General features: G+C 43.6%; 1 protein-coding gene across 6 annotated transcripts in view; it reads right to left on the bottom strand.

Annotated features, from left to right (window-relative positions):
* The window catches only part of ssbp2 (single-stranded DNA binding protein 2), a 590,624-nt gene that overhangs the window by 403,336 nt on the left and 175,284 nt on the right, over window positions 1-12,004 (bottom strand). The window lies entirely within an intron of this gene.

The following is a 12,004-nucleotide window of genomic DNA, read 5'->3' on the forward strand; positions in this document are numbered from 1 at the left end:
GTCCTTACCAACTTATTTCCACAAATAGATTTGTGCGACTACAATAGCTTCTCCAAATCACTTTGACACTTATCTGGAAGGTAACTCAATATTACATTTAAATTTTCAAATACAGTATATCAAACATCTCTGGTTCATATCCTCAATGAAATCTGCCATCTGCTGCAGCACAATGGCAGCCTCAGAGCAGAACAAGGACCATATTGCTAGTGGCTCTGAATGTCAACATGATCATGAATGTTTATACTTCTGGAGACTTCCAAACAGGAGCAGGTAGTATTTGCATCAGCTCCTCAGTCTGCCGTACACTATTGCATAAGGGAAGTTAATGAGGTTCTATATTCCAAGACAGCTATATTCCAAGACATTTCATTCTCTCTTGCCAGAGAAAAGCAGGTAGAGTGAGCATACACAGCTTTACAAGGATTTCAGGCTTCCCCATGTCACAGGTGCCACTAAAAGAATATGAATATTACTTATAAGTCATGGGCCTGAATGTTTCAGGTGGTGGGCAGGCTCGGCGGGGGCGGTTGCGGAGCCGATCATCACCCACGATCGGCTCAGCACCGCCATTTTATGCAGATGGGCCAATTAAGGCCCAGCATAATGAGTGAGCGGTAGTGCTCAGCACTACCTATACGGGCGCGGTAGGAGGGAAAGTTGGGGCCAGCGCTCTTCAATCTCCATGAGGCAACTCTGTGCTTCAGGGAGATTGAATGGATATCGAAATAACTTTTTTAAAGGGTCAAAAATTTATTTAAGCATGTCCCCTCGTGTGACTGTGTCACATGAGATGGCACATTTTTATTTTCAGGGAAGGCTTTTTTATTTATTTAATCAAAGCTTCAGGAAACCTCATTCCACTCATGGATGAGGTTTCCTAAACAAAATGCAAAGGCCACTTGGCCTTTTCACCTGCCCGCCAGCTTTATGGTCAGGCCCGTCCCCACAGGCCGACTGAAAAATCCTGCACAGGATTAATATAGATTATTGTCAGGTGACTCAAGAGGGTGTGGTGCATTGAACAGTGCACAGGGCTGGTAGTGCAGTTGGTGGGAAATGATATTTGAAGATTTATTCATTGCCTTGACAGTAAGCCCTCACTTTAAGTTGCCCACTAAAGTTGTTTCATTTTAATGTTGTTTATTCTTTAGGGCCTGTTTTTCCAATTTGCACCGCCATTTTCAGTTTTACATCATCTGCATTCTAATCCAGTCCCACTGTGTGATAATTATGGTTTTATGTATGTGTAGTATACCTTTAAGAAGGATTTATAAAGGAAGATCATGTGATCTATGTAACCAATGGAGGAATAGCACGGGCTACCTCTGTAGTCAGTAGTCTGTAGTTAGTACTCAGCAGTATGGAGATAGGGAAAGCTTACAAGTGTAGCTGCTGAGTGCCTATGTAAATAACCAGAACGTGTTCCACCTAAGAAGTGTCTGCTAATCAACTCTATCTATTGTACCAACTCAGCCATCCCACAACAAGATGTTGTTGGGATCCCAATCCATAAATCCCAACAAACTGGTTAACTAGGATCCAACAAACTGGCAATGAGTAAAAATCAAGGAAAAGACAAGGAAAAAGCAGGGAAAAATGAGGATAAAGCGAAGATACAATAAACTGGCTTTAAGAATAAAACAAGTTAACTAAATAAATGAAGGGAAACGAAATTGGGCTGTACCTCGCATGGTAATTGTAAGCAGAATTTCCGTCCTAATCATCAAAGCAATCCCTTCACAGAATGCCACAATTTGGAAGAATTGATCCTTTCAATCCAGCCACGGACAGTTAGTCTCATTATATTGAACGCTTTACGTTCCTTTTCCAAGCGAACGACATTATGGGGAAGAGAAGAGACAAGCGATCCTCTTATCCACGTGTGCGAATAAAGCCTACAGCTTGGTTCGTAGTTTGTCAATCAATGCCCCAGATTTGAAAAGTTTTGAGGAATTGGTGGGCCTTGTGAAGGGTCATTACCAGCCAAAGCCCTCGGTAATGATGCAACAGTTCAAATTTAACTCAAGAAATAAAGCCCTGGGGGAAACAGTTGTTATGTGGCAAGCTTGAAACAGTTAACACAATACTCCAAGTTTGATGCATCTTTAAATGACATGCTCAGAGATCGCTTAGCGTGTGGTGTGAATGAGGACACGATTTAGAAGAGATTACTGTCCGAAACAAATTTGGATTTTAAGAAGGCGCTAGAGATAGTACTGGTCATGGAAAGCACAGTAAAGGATTCAAAAGCCATACAGGGAGCGCAAAAAGGCACCGTCCTTCACATTGAGCAAGAAAGCTCAGCCAAAAAAGGGTGCAAAAATGCAAGGCTCTGCCAAGCAGCAGGAATCAGCCACCCGCTAGCAGAAAAATAAAAATAAATGACTTAGCAGTGAAAACAAGGAATAATTATAACAGAGGTGGAAACAAGCAACCTTATAACAATTGGCAGTTTAAAAAAATCAAATGTTTTTATTGTCATCGAAACAGACACATAATGAAACAGTGCAAGGAAAGAATCAGGCAGACTTTCAAACAAAAGAAAAAACCCTATTGAGATCTACAATGTAGAAGAGCCTGAAGCAACAAATTCAGATATTAATTCATTATTTAATTTGAAAGTTGTAAAGGCAGAACCAATACATGTAACAGTGAAGGTAAATGGCAGGCCTGTTAGAATGGAAGTGTTCACAGAAGCTTCCACTACAGTAACTGGTGAACACACCTTCAAATATCTGAATTATGGTGAACATAAATTAAATTTGAAAGAAACTTAAAAACTTACATGGGTGAAGACATCCAAGTCAAAGGCATACGCAGAGTTACTGTCCATTATGGAAGCCAACCAGTAAAACTACCCTTGATGGTGGTAGCAGGCAAGGGGCCAAGCCTTCTTGGATGAAACTGACTAAAGGGAAGTTAGACTTGGCTGACATTTTCCAGCTGAGAGCAAGTGGGTTACCAGAGCTACTTCAAGGATGAACTTGGGAAGATCCAGGGGCTACTAGCAAAAATTCATGAGGATCCAATGGCAATCCCCCGATTCATGAAGGAAAGTCCAGTACCTTATGCACTGCTGGAAAAGGTCAACATCGAACTGGACAGGTTAGAGAAACCAGGCATTATATAACCTATGCAGCTCTCAGAATGGGCAACACCAATAATCCCCATCCTTAAACCTGACCAAAGCACTTGAATTTGTGGAGATTACAAATTGACAATTAATAAAGTGGCTAAGCTGGACAGACACCCATACCAAAAATGTATGCCAAGCTGGCAGGTGGAACTGGCTACATGAAGCTTGATACAAGTCATGATTATCAACACTTAGAATTAGAGAAGACCTCCTGGGAATTTGTCACAATACACAAAAAGGGCTGTACCAATATACCTGTTGCCTTTTGGCCTCTCCTCAGCTTGCAGCATAGTCCAGAGAACAATCGAAAGTTTACTGCAGGGACTGCCCCATGTTGTAGTTTATTTAGATGATGTTCTGGTGACAGAGCTCACTGAAAAGGAGCATTTGGCGAACTTATAACAAATCTTTAAACGTTTCTTGCAGGCTGGAGTGCGTTTAAAAAAAGAGAAGTGCACGTTCCAAGCAAGGGAGGTAATCTATTTGAGCCACCGGGTAGATTCACAGGGCTTCCACCGGTTGAGGAAAATGTGAGAACCATAAGAGAGGCACCTGCACCAAAGAAAAATCTCCAAGCTCAAATCATTCTTAGGGATGATCAATTGTTTTGGGCAGTTTTTACCCAATTTGTCAACAGAACTGGCACACCTGCATTATCTACTCAAGAAGAACAACGTTGATCTTGGCAGGCACCACAGAAAGCAGCTTTCATAAAGGTGAAACAATTGTTGCACCCGTACAACCTATTTGTATATTATGGCCAGAGGAAAGAATTGACATGTGACACATCTCCCTACGGAGTGGGAGCAGTGCTCTCCCATCAAATGGACAATGGCACAGAATGGCCCATAGGATATGTATCAAGAACACTCACCACAACAGAAAAAGGATACTCACAGATAGAAAAAGCATCAATCATCTTTGTCAATTATCTTTGGTGTCAAGAAATTTCACCAGTATGTACACAGCCGTCATTTTACTATTGTTTCAGACCATAAACCATTGCTAGGATTGTTCAGTGGGGACAAGGCTATACCATCCATAGCCTCAGCAAGAATACAACGATGGGCGTTGATCCTGGTAGCGAATGAGTATACTTTCATCCATAGGCCTGGAAATCAGATTGCAAACGCTGATGCGGTGTCATTTGCCCTTACAAGAAAAAGATGAGGATGCACCAGTTCCACAAGAGCTAGTTTTATTGTTAAATTTCTTAGATTCATCATCGGTATGTGCTAGACAGAACAGAGACTGGACAAGTCAAGATCCAGTCTTATCCAAAGTAGAGAACAAGTACTTCATGGTTGGTCACAAGAACAGGTATCTGAGGAAATGAAACCGTACTTTAACAGAAGACATGAAATAACCAGCCATGATGGTATCTTATTATGGGGAGCACGAGTGATTGTTCCTCCAAATGGAAGGAAGCCATCGTTAATTGAACAAAATAATGCTCATCCAGGGATTTCCCGAAGGAAGACCACAGCATGCAGCTACAGAGGTGGCCTAGGATGGATGAGAAAATAGAGAGCTTAGTGAAGAATTGTGTGCAGTGTCAGCAATTGCAAAGGTTACCTTCAACAGCTCCATTACACCCTTGGGAGTGGCCAGGAAGGCCATGGGTGCAGTTACACATTGAATATGTGGCACCTTTCAAGAGAACAATTGTTAATGCCCACTCAAAATGGATGGACATATATGAAGGCGGCACCCTGCAAATTTGTTTCCTCAACTCTTACAGGTACAACAGACACATCAGACACATCTGTACTATGGTTGATTTTTCTCAACAGGAAACATTGACCAGGTCGTGAACACTGGCGGAATCATTTCTTGGTTTGTTTCTCACTTCCTTAGATGATCCACATGTCTCCATATGACCCTGCCTTCCACCTTCACGTGGTAAGATAGAGGTCCAGTCACTGCATTATTTCACCCGGTAACCACTTTGGTTCATCTCCAAAGTTTTTCACATATACCGTCTCTCCCACAATAAACTTTCTGAAGTCACCAGCATCTTCTGCTACAATTCAGAAGTTATGTCAAAGTTTTTCCATTCACAGACTACCAGAAATAATCGTATCTGATAACAGCATGGCTTTTATGAGAGCTGAGTTTCAACAGTTTATCAGCCTTAATGGTATCACTCGTAGAAACTTCACCGTACCACCCTTCCTCAAATGGAATGGCCGAAAGAGCAGTTCAAACATTTAAGTCAGGCATGAAAAAGTTAACTGAAGATTCCATAGCAACCTGGCTAACACACTTTCTTTTCCATGTTAGGACCACCCCTCACATAACAATTGATGAAACGCCATCTCAGGATGAGATTGAGCTTAATAATGCCAAATTTAGAGGGGAAGGTGGAAAGGAGTCAGAGAAGTCAGAAGCCTAGACATGAATGGCATAGTCGTGACAGAAAGTTTATTGTGGGAGAGACGGTATATGTGAAAAACTTTGGAGATGAACCAAAGTGGTTACCGGGTGAAATAATGCAGTGACTGGACCTCTATCTTACCACGTGAAGGTGGAAGGCAGGGTCATATGGAGACATGTGGATCATCTAAGGAAGTGAGAAACAAACCAAGAAATGATTCCGCCAGTGTTCACGACCTGGTCAATGTTTCCTGTTGAGAAAAATCAACCATAGTACAGATGTGTCTGATGTGTCTGTTGTACCTGTAAGAGTTGAGGAAACAAATTTGCAGGGTGCCGCCGAAGAGCTTGATATTCAATCAACTCCGGAAAAGGAGGTTCCTGACAAGTAGTCTGAAGTTGTAGAGCTGAGACGTTTTATATGCATAAGGTAACCCCCAGAAAGACCAAATTTGTAAATTACTTATCTGTGTAAATAATTTGCTATTTTGAGAAAATTGTACTTGTAAATGTACAATGTGTTTCCGAGTAAAGGGGGAGGGATGTGTTAACGATGCTTTATGCAATGTGCAGTATACCTTTAAGAAGGATATTATAAAGGAAGATCACATGATCTTATGTAACTAATAGAGGAGTAGTGCGGGCTACCTCTGTAGTCACTAATATGGAGATAGGGTTTGAGTTGGAAGCACACAAGTGTAGCTGCTGAGTACCTTTGTAAATAAACGGAATGTGTTCCACCTAAGAAGTGTCTGCTGACCAACTCTGTCTCTCGTACCAACTCAGCCACCCCACAACAAGCGAAAACCCGAATCCATAAGACCCAACAAATTGGTAACTAGGATCCAAAACACTGTGTGCTGCATTCTGGACCAGCTGCCACCATGTTTTGATGCCAAAGCCACTGCTGCTGTCACCAGAGGCCAAGGCTGCGGGCAGAGCCGGGAGCAGGAACAGAGGGCAGGGACACGAAGCTGCCAAGCGCCAATCAGATAGTGAAGTTTAAGTAACCCAGGGGCAGTTGGGGGCAGTGGGTGGTGGGGGTGGGGGGCTGGTTGAACAGAGCAGGGTCCCTGGCTCCATCCCACCTCCACCTCCTCACCTCGGGGTCCATCCGCTGCCCCCTCCCCCAGCTCCATCCGCAGCCCGGGACAGGGCCTTGGCTCTCTGCAGAATGTCAGGAAGATGACCAGGCTCCCAGTCTCAGGTGGGAATTAGCCAGAGCCTCAGGTTGTTAAGTCACTTACTGGGCTGAGCTGGAGTGAGGATGAGGAGGGTCAGGTGAGACAGAGTGGGACAGGAGAGAGAGGGGCAGAGAGAGAGAGAGACACACAGAGTGGAAGGGAGAGGGACAGAGTGGGAGAGAGAGAGAGTAGGAAAGGAGACACAGAATGGGGAAGGAGAGGGAGACAGAATAGTAAAGGAAAACAAGCAAAAACTTAAGCTGAGTTTCAGTAGTGCTGTGGGTGAGATGCAGAAGCGGTGCTACTCAAGGCTTGTTTGGGTGATGTAGTGTTATCTAATTTGAATTTATAAAGTATTTTCTGTTAGATCCAGTGAATTATCTTACTTTGCAGGTTATTCGAGCTAGGAATGCATAGTGCTGCACATGGATGGTACAATATTTCAACTTGTACATTGGTTTTTCTGGTCAAGAAATGTCCAAACCCTAACTCTGGCTTTAACATTGATTCCTATGGTTCACATAAAGTTGTTTCACTTAAAGTTGTGATTTTCAGGAACACAGCCACAACTTTAAGTGACAACTTATTGTATTCATCTGAGGTCACTGAATTACTTGTGCCACTGTATCCAGATCTTCAGGGCTAAACTCCTAGCATTGATGATCATGGTTATCTACTTCCATTAATGAAAAACCAGCAAAATTCGGGAAATGGCTGGTACTCTCCTGAACTGGCCTTGTACACCTTAAAATGGAACTCCAGCTTAGACCAGTATCGGTCATTTCCAGGTTTTGCTGGTCTTTCCTTCTGGCAAATGGGCCCCTCTCTCCTTCTGCACAGCCCCAGAGAACCTTTGAGACTGCTCTCTAGCCTGTTGTGCCTTCAGTATCCTTCTTGCACACACCCTCTTCTGCAACCAGTTTCAGCACCCACATCAACCAGAATGCGCCTCCGCTGTAAGGGATGCAGGCCAGCTTTAAGTACTGTGGGCTAGCTTTAAGTGGTGTCTGCGTTCCATAAACCTGGGTTCCCTACAGAATAATGCAGTCATTTAGCAGCACAGCTAGCATTGGTAGCAGCAGTTATTATGCAAATCAACAGGCATCTAAAATTATCACACATCATGATACCTGCTGCCACTTTCAGGGCCGGTCCAATTTCATGTCCTTGGTATTTCGTCAATGAGTTAGCTCAAATTGTGAATTAGTTACTCCTCAAATTAGAAAGCACTCCCGTCTATTTTTAAATCTTCTTTCACATACGCTGAGGAGTACCAGTAAACATTAACTCCTACTGTCAGGCAAAAAAAAACAAAGAGGCAGGGGTGGAAAAGAATCTGCCTGTGTTGCCTTGTAAACTATACTTCTCACTGTGAGTGCAATCAGTTACAACAGAACAACCACATTCAGTGACCTCCAACTATGGCACACAATTGATTAAATCCAATCTCTGTTTGCGCTGGATACATCAGAATCCAGAGTATACTGATGAGAGGGGAGGGGAGGAATGATAATGATTTATATGATTTCCAACTAACGGTTAGGAAGCAAGCAGTCAGTTTCTGACAGTCTAGTGGATACGTTTTCCTGGTTTCAAACCGTCACCCTCCAAAAAAAAACTTAATTACATTTCGCTCCTGTAAACTTTTATAGTTGCTAACTATTATTATAACTAAACGAAGGTTACATATTTTCACTAATACTTTTGCCTAAATATGATAGTGACAGTCAATACTATTTAAATAAATGATGCAGCCATTTATATCAAAACTTATATTTTAGGAATGCTATTGTACTGAACAAGAGAGATGTCAGTGATGGGAATTATATTTTACACATTTGTCATCCACTATGTGCAGCTGGCACTCCAAAGCCAAGTACTACTGCAGAATAAATCTTTCTATTTCAACTGACATTATTCTCAGCTTCAGGAGACCACTCAATTTCCATCAGTACATTTTACCATTTGTACCCCAACCATCCTTGTGGCCCAAATGAGTTTGCCAAATATGACCAAAGTGCACCAAACCGCGAACAGCAACTGCTCACATATATTTCATTTGGAATCCTTGATGCCAACACACAGTGACATGCCTTTCATTCCATCAGAAATGATCAGATCCTAAACCAGGTCCCAAAGGTGAAAAGATCTGATTTTAACTGTATTGCTATACAATTAAAGCTAGCATTTTTTTAAAAATTAATTCACGGGATGTGGGCTTCGCTGGCTACAGTCCATGTGGTGTAGGTACACCCACAGAGCTGTTGGGAAGAGAGTAGCAGGGTTTTCACCCAGCAACAGTGAAGGAATAGCGATATATTTCCAAGTCAGGATGGTGAGTGACTTGGAGGGCAACTTCCAGGTGGTGGTGTTCCCAGCTATCTGCTGCCCTTATCCTTCTAGGTGGTAGTGGTCATGGGTTTGGAAGGTGCTGTCTAAGGGGCCTTGGTGAATTTCTGCAGTGCATCTTGTAGATGGTACACACTGCTGCTACTGTGTGCCGGTGGTGGAAGGGGTGAATGTTTGTGGATGTGGTGCCAATCAGGCAGGCTGTTTTGTCCTGAAGGGTGTCCAGCTTCTTCAGTGTTGTAGGAGCCGCACTCATCCAGGCAAGTGGGGAGTATTCCATCACACTCCTGACTTGTGCCCTGTAGATGGTGGACAGGCTTTGGGGAGTCAGGAAGCGAGTTACTCATCGCACAATTCCTAGCCTCTGACCTGCTCTTGTAGCCACAGTATTTATACGGCTAGTCCAGTTCAGTTTCTGCTCAATGGTAACTCCCAGGATGTTGATAATGGGGGATTCAATGGTTGTAATGCTATTGAACATCAAGAGTGATGTTTGGATTCTCTCTTGTTGGAGATGGTCATTGCCTGACAGTTGTATGGTGCGAATGTTACTTGCCACTTGTCAGCCCAAGCCTGAATATTGTCCAGGTCTTGCTGCATTTGGACATGGACTGTTTCAGTGTCTGAAGAGTTGCGAATGGTGCTGAACCTTGTGCAATCATCAGCGAACATCCCCACTTCTGGCCTTATGATGGAAGGAAGGTCATTAATGAAGTAGCTAAAGATGGTTGGGCCTAGGACACTACCTTGAGGAACTCCTGCAGTGATGTCCTGGAGCTGAGATGACTGACCTTCAACAACCATAACCATCTTCTTGCTACATATGACTCCAACCAGAGGAGAGTTTTCCACCTGATTCCCATTGACTCCAGTTTTGCTAGGGCTCCTGATGCCACACTCGGTCAAATGCTGCCTTGATGTCAAGGGCAGTTACTCTCACCTCACCTCGGGAGTTCAGCTCTTTTGTCCATGTTTGAACCAAAGCTGTAATGAGGTCAGGAGCTGAGTGGCCCTGGCGGAACCCATGCTGGGCATCAGTGAGCAGGTTATTGCTAAGCAAGTGCCACTTGATAGCAATTTTGCTAACCCCTTCCATTACTTTACTGATGATGGAGAGTAGACTGATGCGGCGGTAATTGGCCGGGTTGGATTTGTCCTGCATTTTGTGTACAGGACATACCTGGGCAATTTTCCACATGGTCGGGTAGATGCCATTGTTGTAACTGTACTGGAACAGCTTGGCTAGGAATGCAGCAAGTTCTGGAGCACAAGTCTTCAGTGCTATTGCCAGAATGTCGTCAGGGCCCATAGCCTTTGCAGTATCCAGTTGCTTCAGCTGCTTCTTGATATTATGTGGAGTGAATCGAACTGGCTAAAGACTGGCATCTATGATGCTGGGGACCTCTGGAGGATCATCCACTTGGCACTTCTGGCTGAAGATTGTTGCGAATGCTTCAGCCTTATCTTTTGCACTAATGTGCTGGGCTCCTCCATCATTCAAGATGGCGATTTGTGGAGTCACCTCCTCCAGTGAGTTGTTTAATTGTCCACCAACATTCACGATGTGGCAGGACTGCAAAGCTTAGATATGATCCGTTGGTTGCGGGATCGCTTAGCTCTGTCTATCACTTGCTGCTTATGCTGTTTGGCACACAAGTAGTCCTGTGTTATAGCTTCAGCAGGTTGACACCTCATTTTTAGGTATGCCTGGTGCTGCTCCTGGTATGCCATCCTGCACTCTTCATTGAACCAGGGTTGGTCCCCTGACTTGATGGTAATGATAGTGTGGGGGATATGACGGGCCATGAGGATACAGGTTGTGCTCGAGTACAATTCTGCTGCTGCTGATGGCCCGCAGCGCCTCATGGATGCCCAGTCTTGAGTTGCAAGATCTGTTTGAAATCTATTCCACTTAGCACAGTGGTAGTGCCACACAAAATGATGGAGGGTATCCTCAATGTGAAGGCGGGACTTTGGCTCCACAACAACTGTACAGTGATCACTCCTAACAATACTTTCATGGACAGATGCATCTGCGGCAGGCAGGGTGATGAGGATGAGGTCAAGTATGTTTTTCCCTCTTGTTGGTTCCCTCACCACCTGCCACAGACCCAGTCTAGCAGCTATGTCATTTAGGACTCGGCCAGCTCAGTTAGCAGTGGTGCTACTGAGCCACTCTTGGTGATGGACGATGAAGTCCCCCACCCAGACAACATTCCATGCCCTTGCCACCCTCAGTGCTTCCTCCAAGTGATGTTCAACATGGAGGAGCACTGATTAATCAGCTGAGGGAGGGCAGTATGTGGTAATCAGCAGGAGGTTTCCTTGCCCATGTTTGACCTGATGCCACAAGACTTCATGGGGTCCGAAGTCGATGTTGAGGACTCCCAGGGCAACTCCCTCCTGACTGTATACCACTGTGCCGCCACCTCTGCTGAGTCTGTCCTGCCAGTGGGACAGGACATACCCAGGGATGATGATGGTGGAGACTGGGACATTATCTGTAAGACATGATTCCGTGAGGATGACTATGTCAGGCCGTTGCTTGACTAGCCTGTGAGACAGTTCTCTCAATTTTGGCATGAACTGAAATGTCAAATCTGTCTTTTTTTTAATCCATTAAAAGTCATGACCCTTTCATTTCAGTCTCATACTCTGTTGTCTGTCTTTGCTTTAAGATGGTAATAATTGTGCATTGAAAACTGGGTTTTGATTTTTAAATAAACATTAGAACATTAATTTCTAAAGCGATCAATAAAAATTAAAATCTTGTGTACAAATCAACTGAATTATGCATTTAAACACCTCTGAAATAAAATCTGAATTGTACAATTGAAAAAGCTCTTTCTTGCAGGCTGCTCAGTGTAAATATCTGTCTGATATACACCATTATCAAAACAAGTATGTTACTAACATATGCAAACAATTCAGTTGACAATGCATACATACATTGTAT

The sequence above is a fragment of the Carcharodon carcharias genome, chromosome 4 (genome assembly GCF_017639515.1).
Source record: "Carcharodon carcharias isolate sCarCar2 chromosome 4, sCarCar2.pri, whole genome shotgun sequence".
NCBI lineage: Eukaryota > Metazoa > Chordata > Chondrichthyes > Lamniformes > Lamnidae > Carcharodon > Carcharodon carcharias.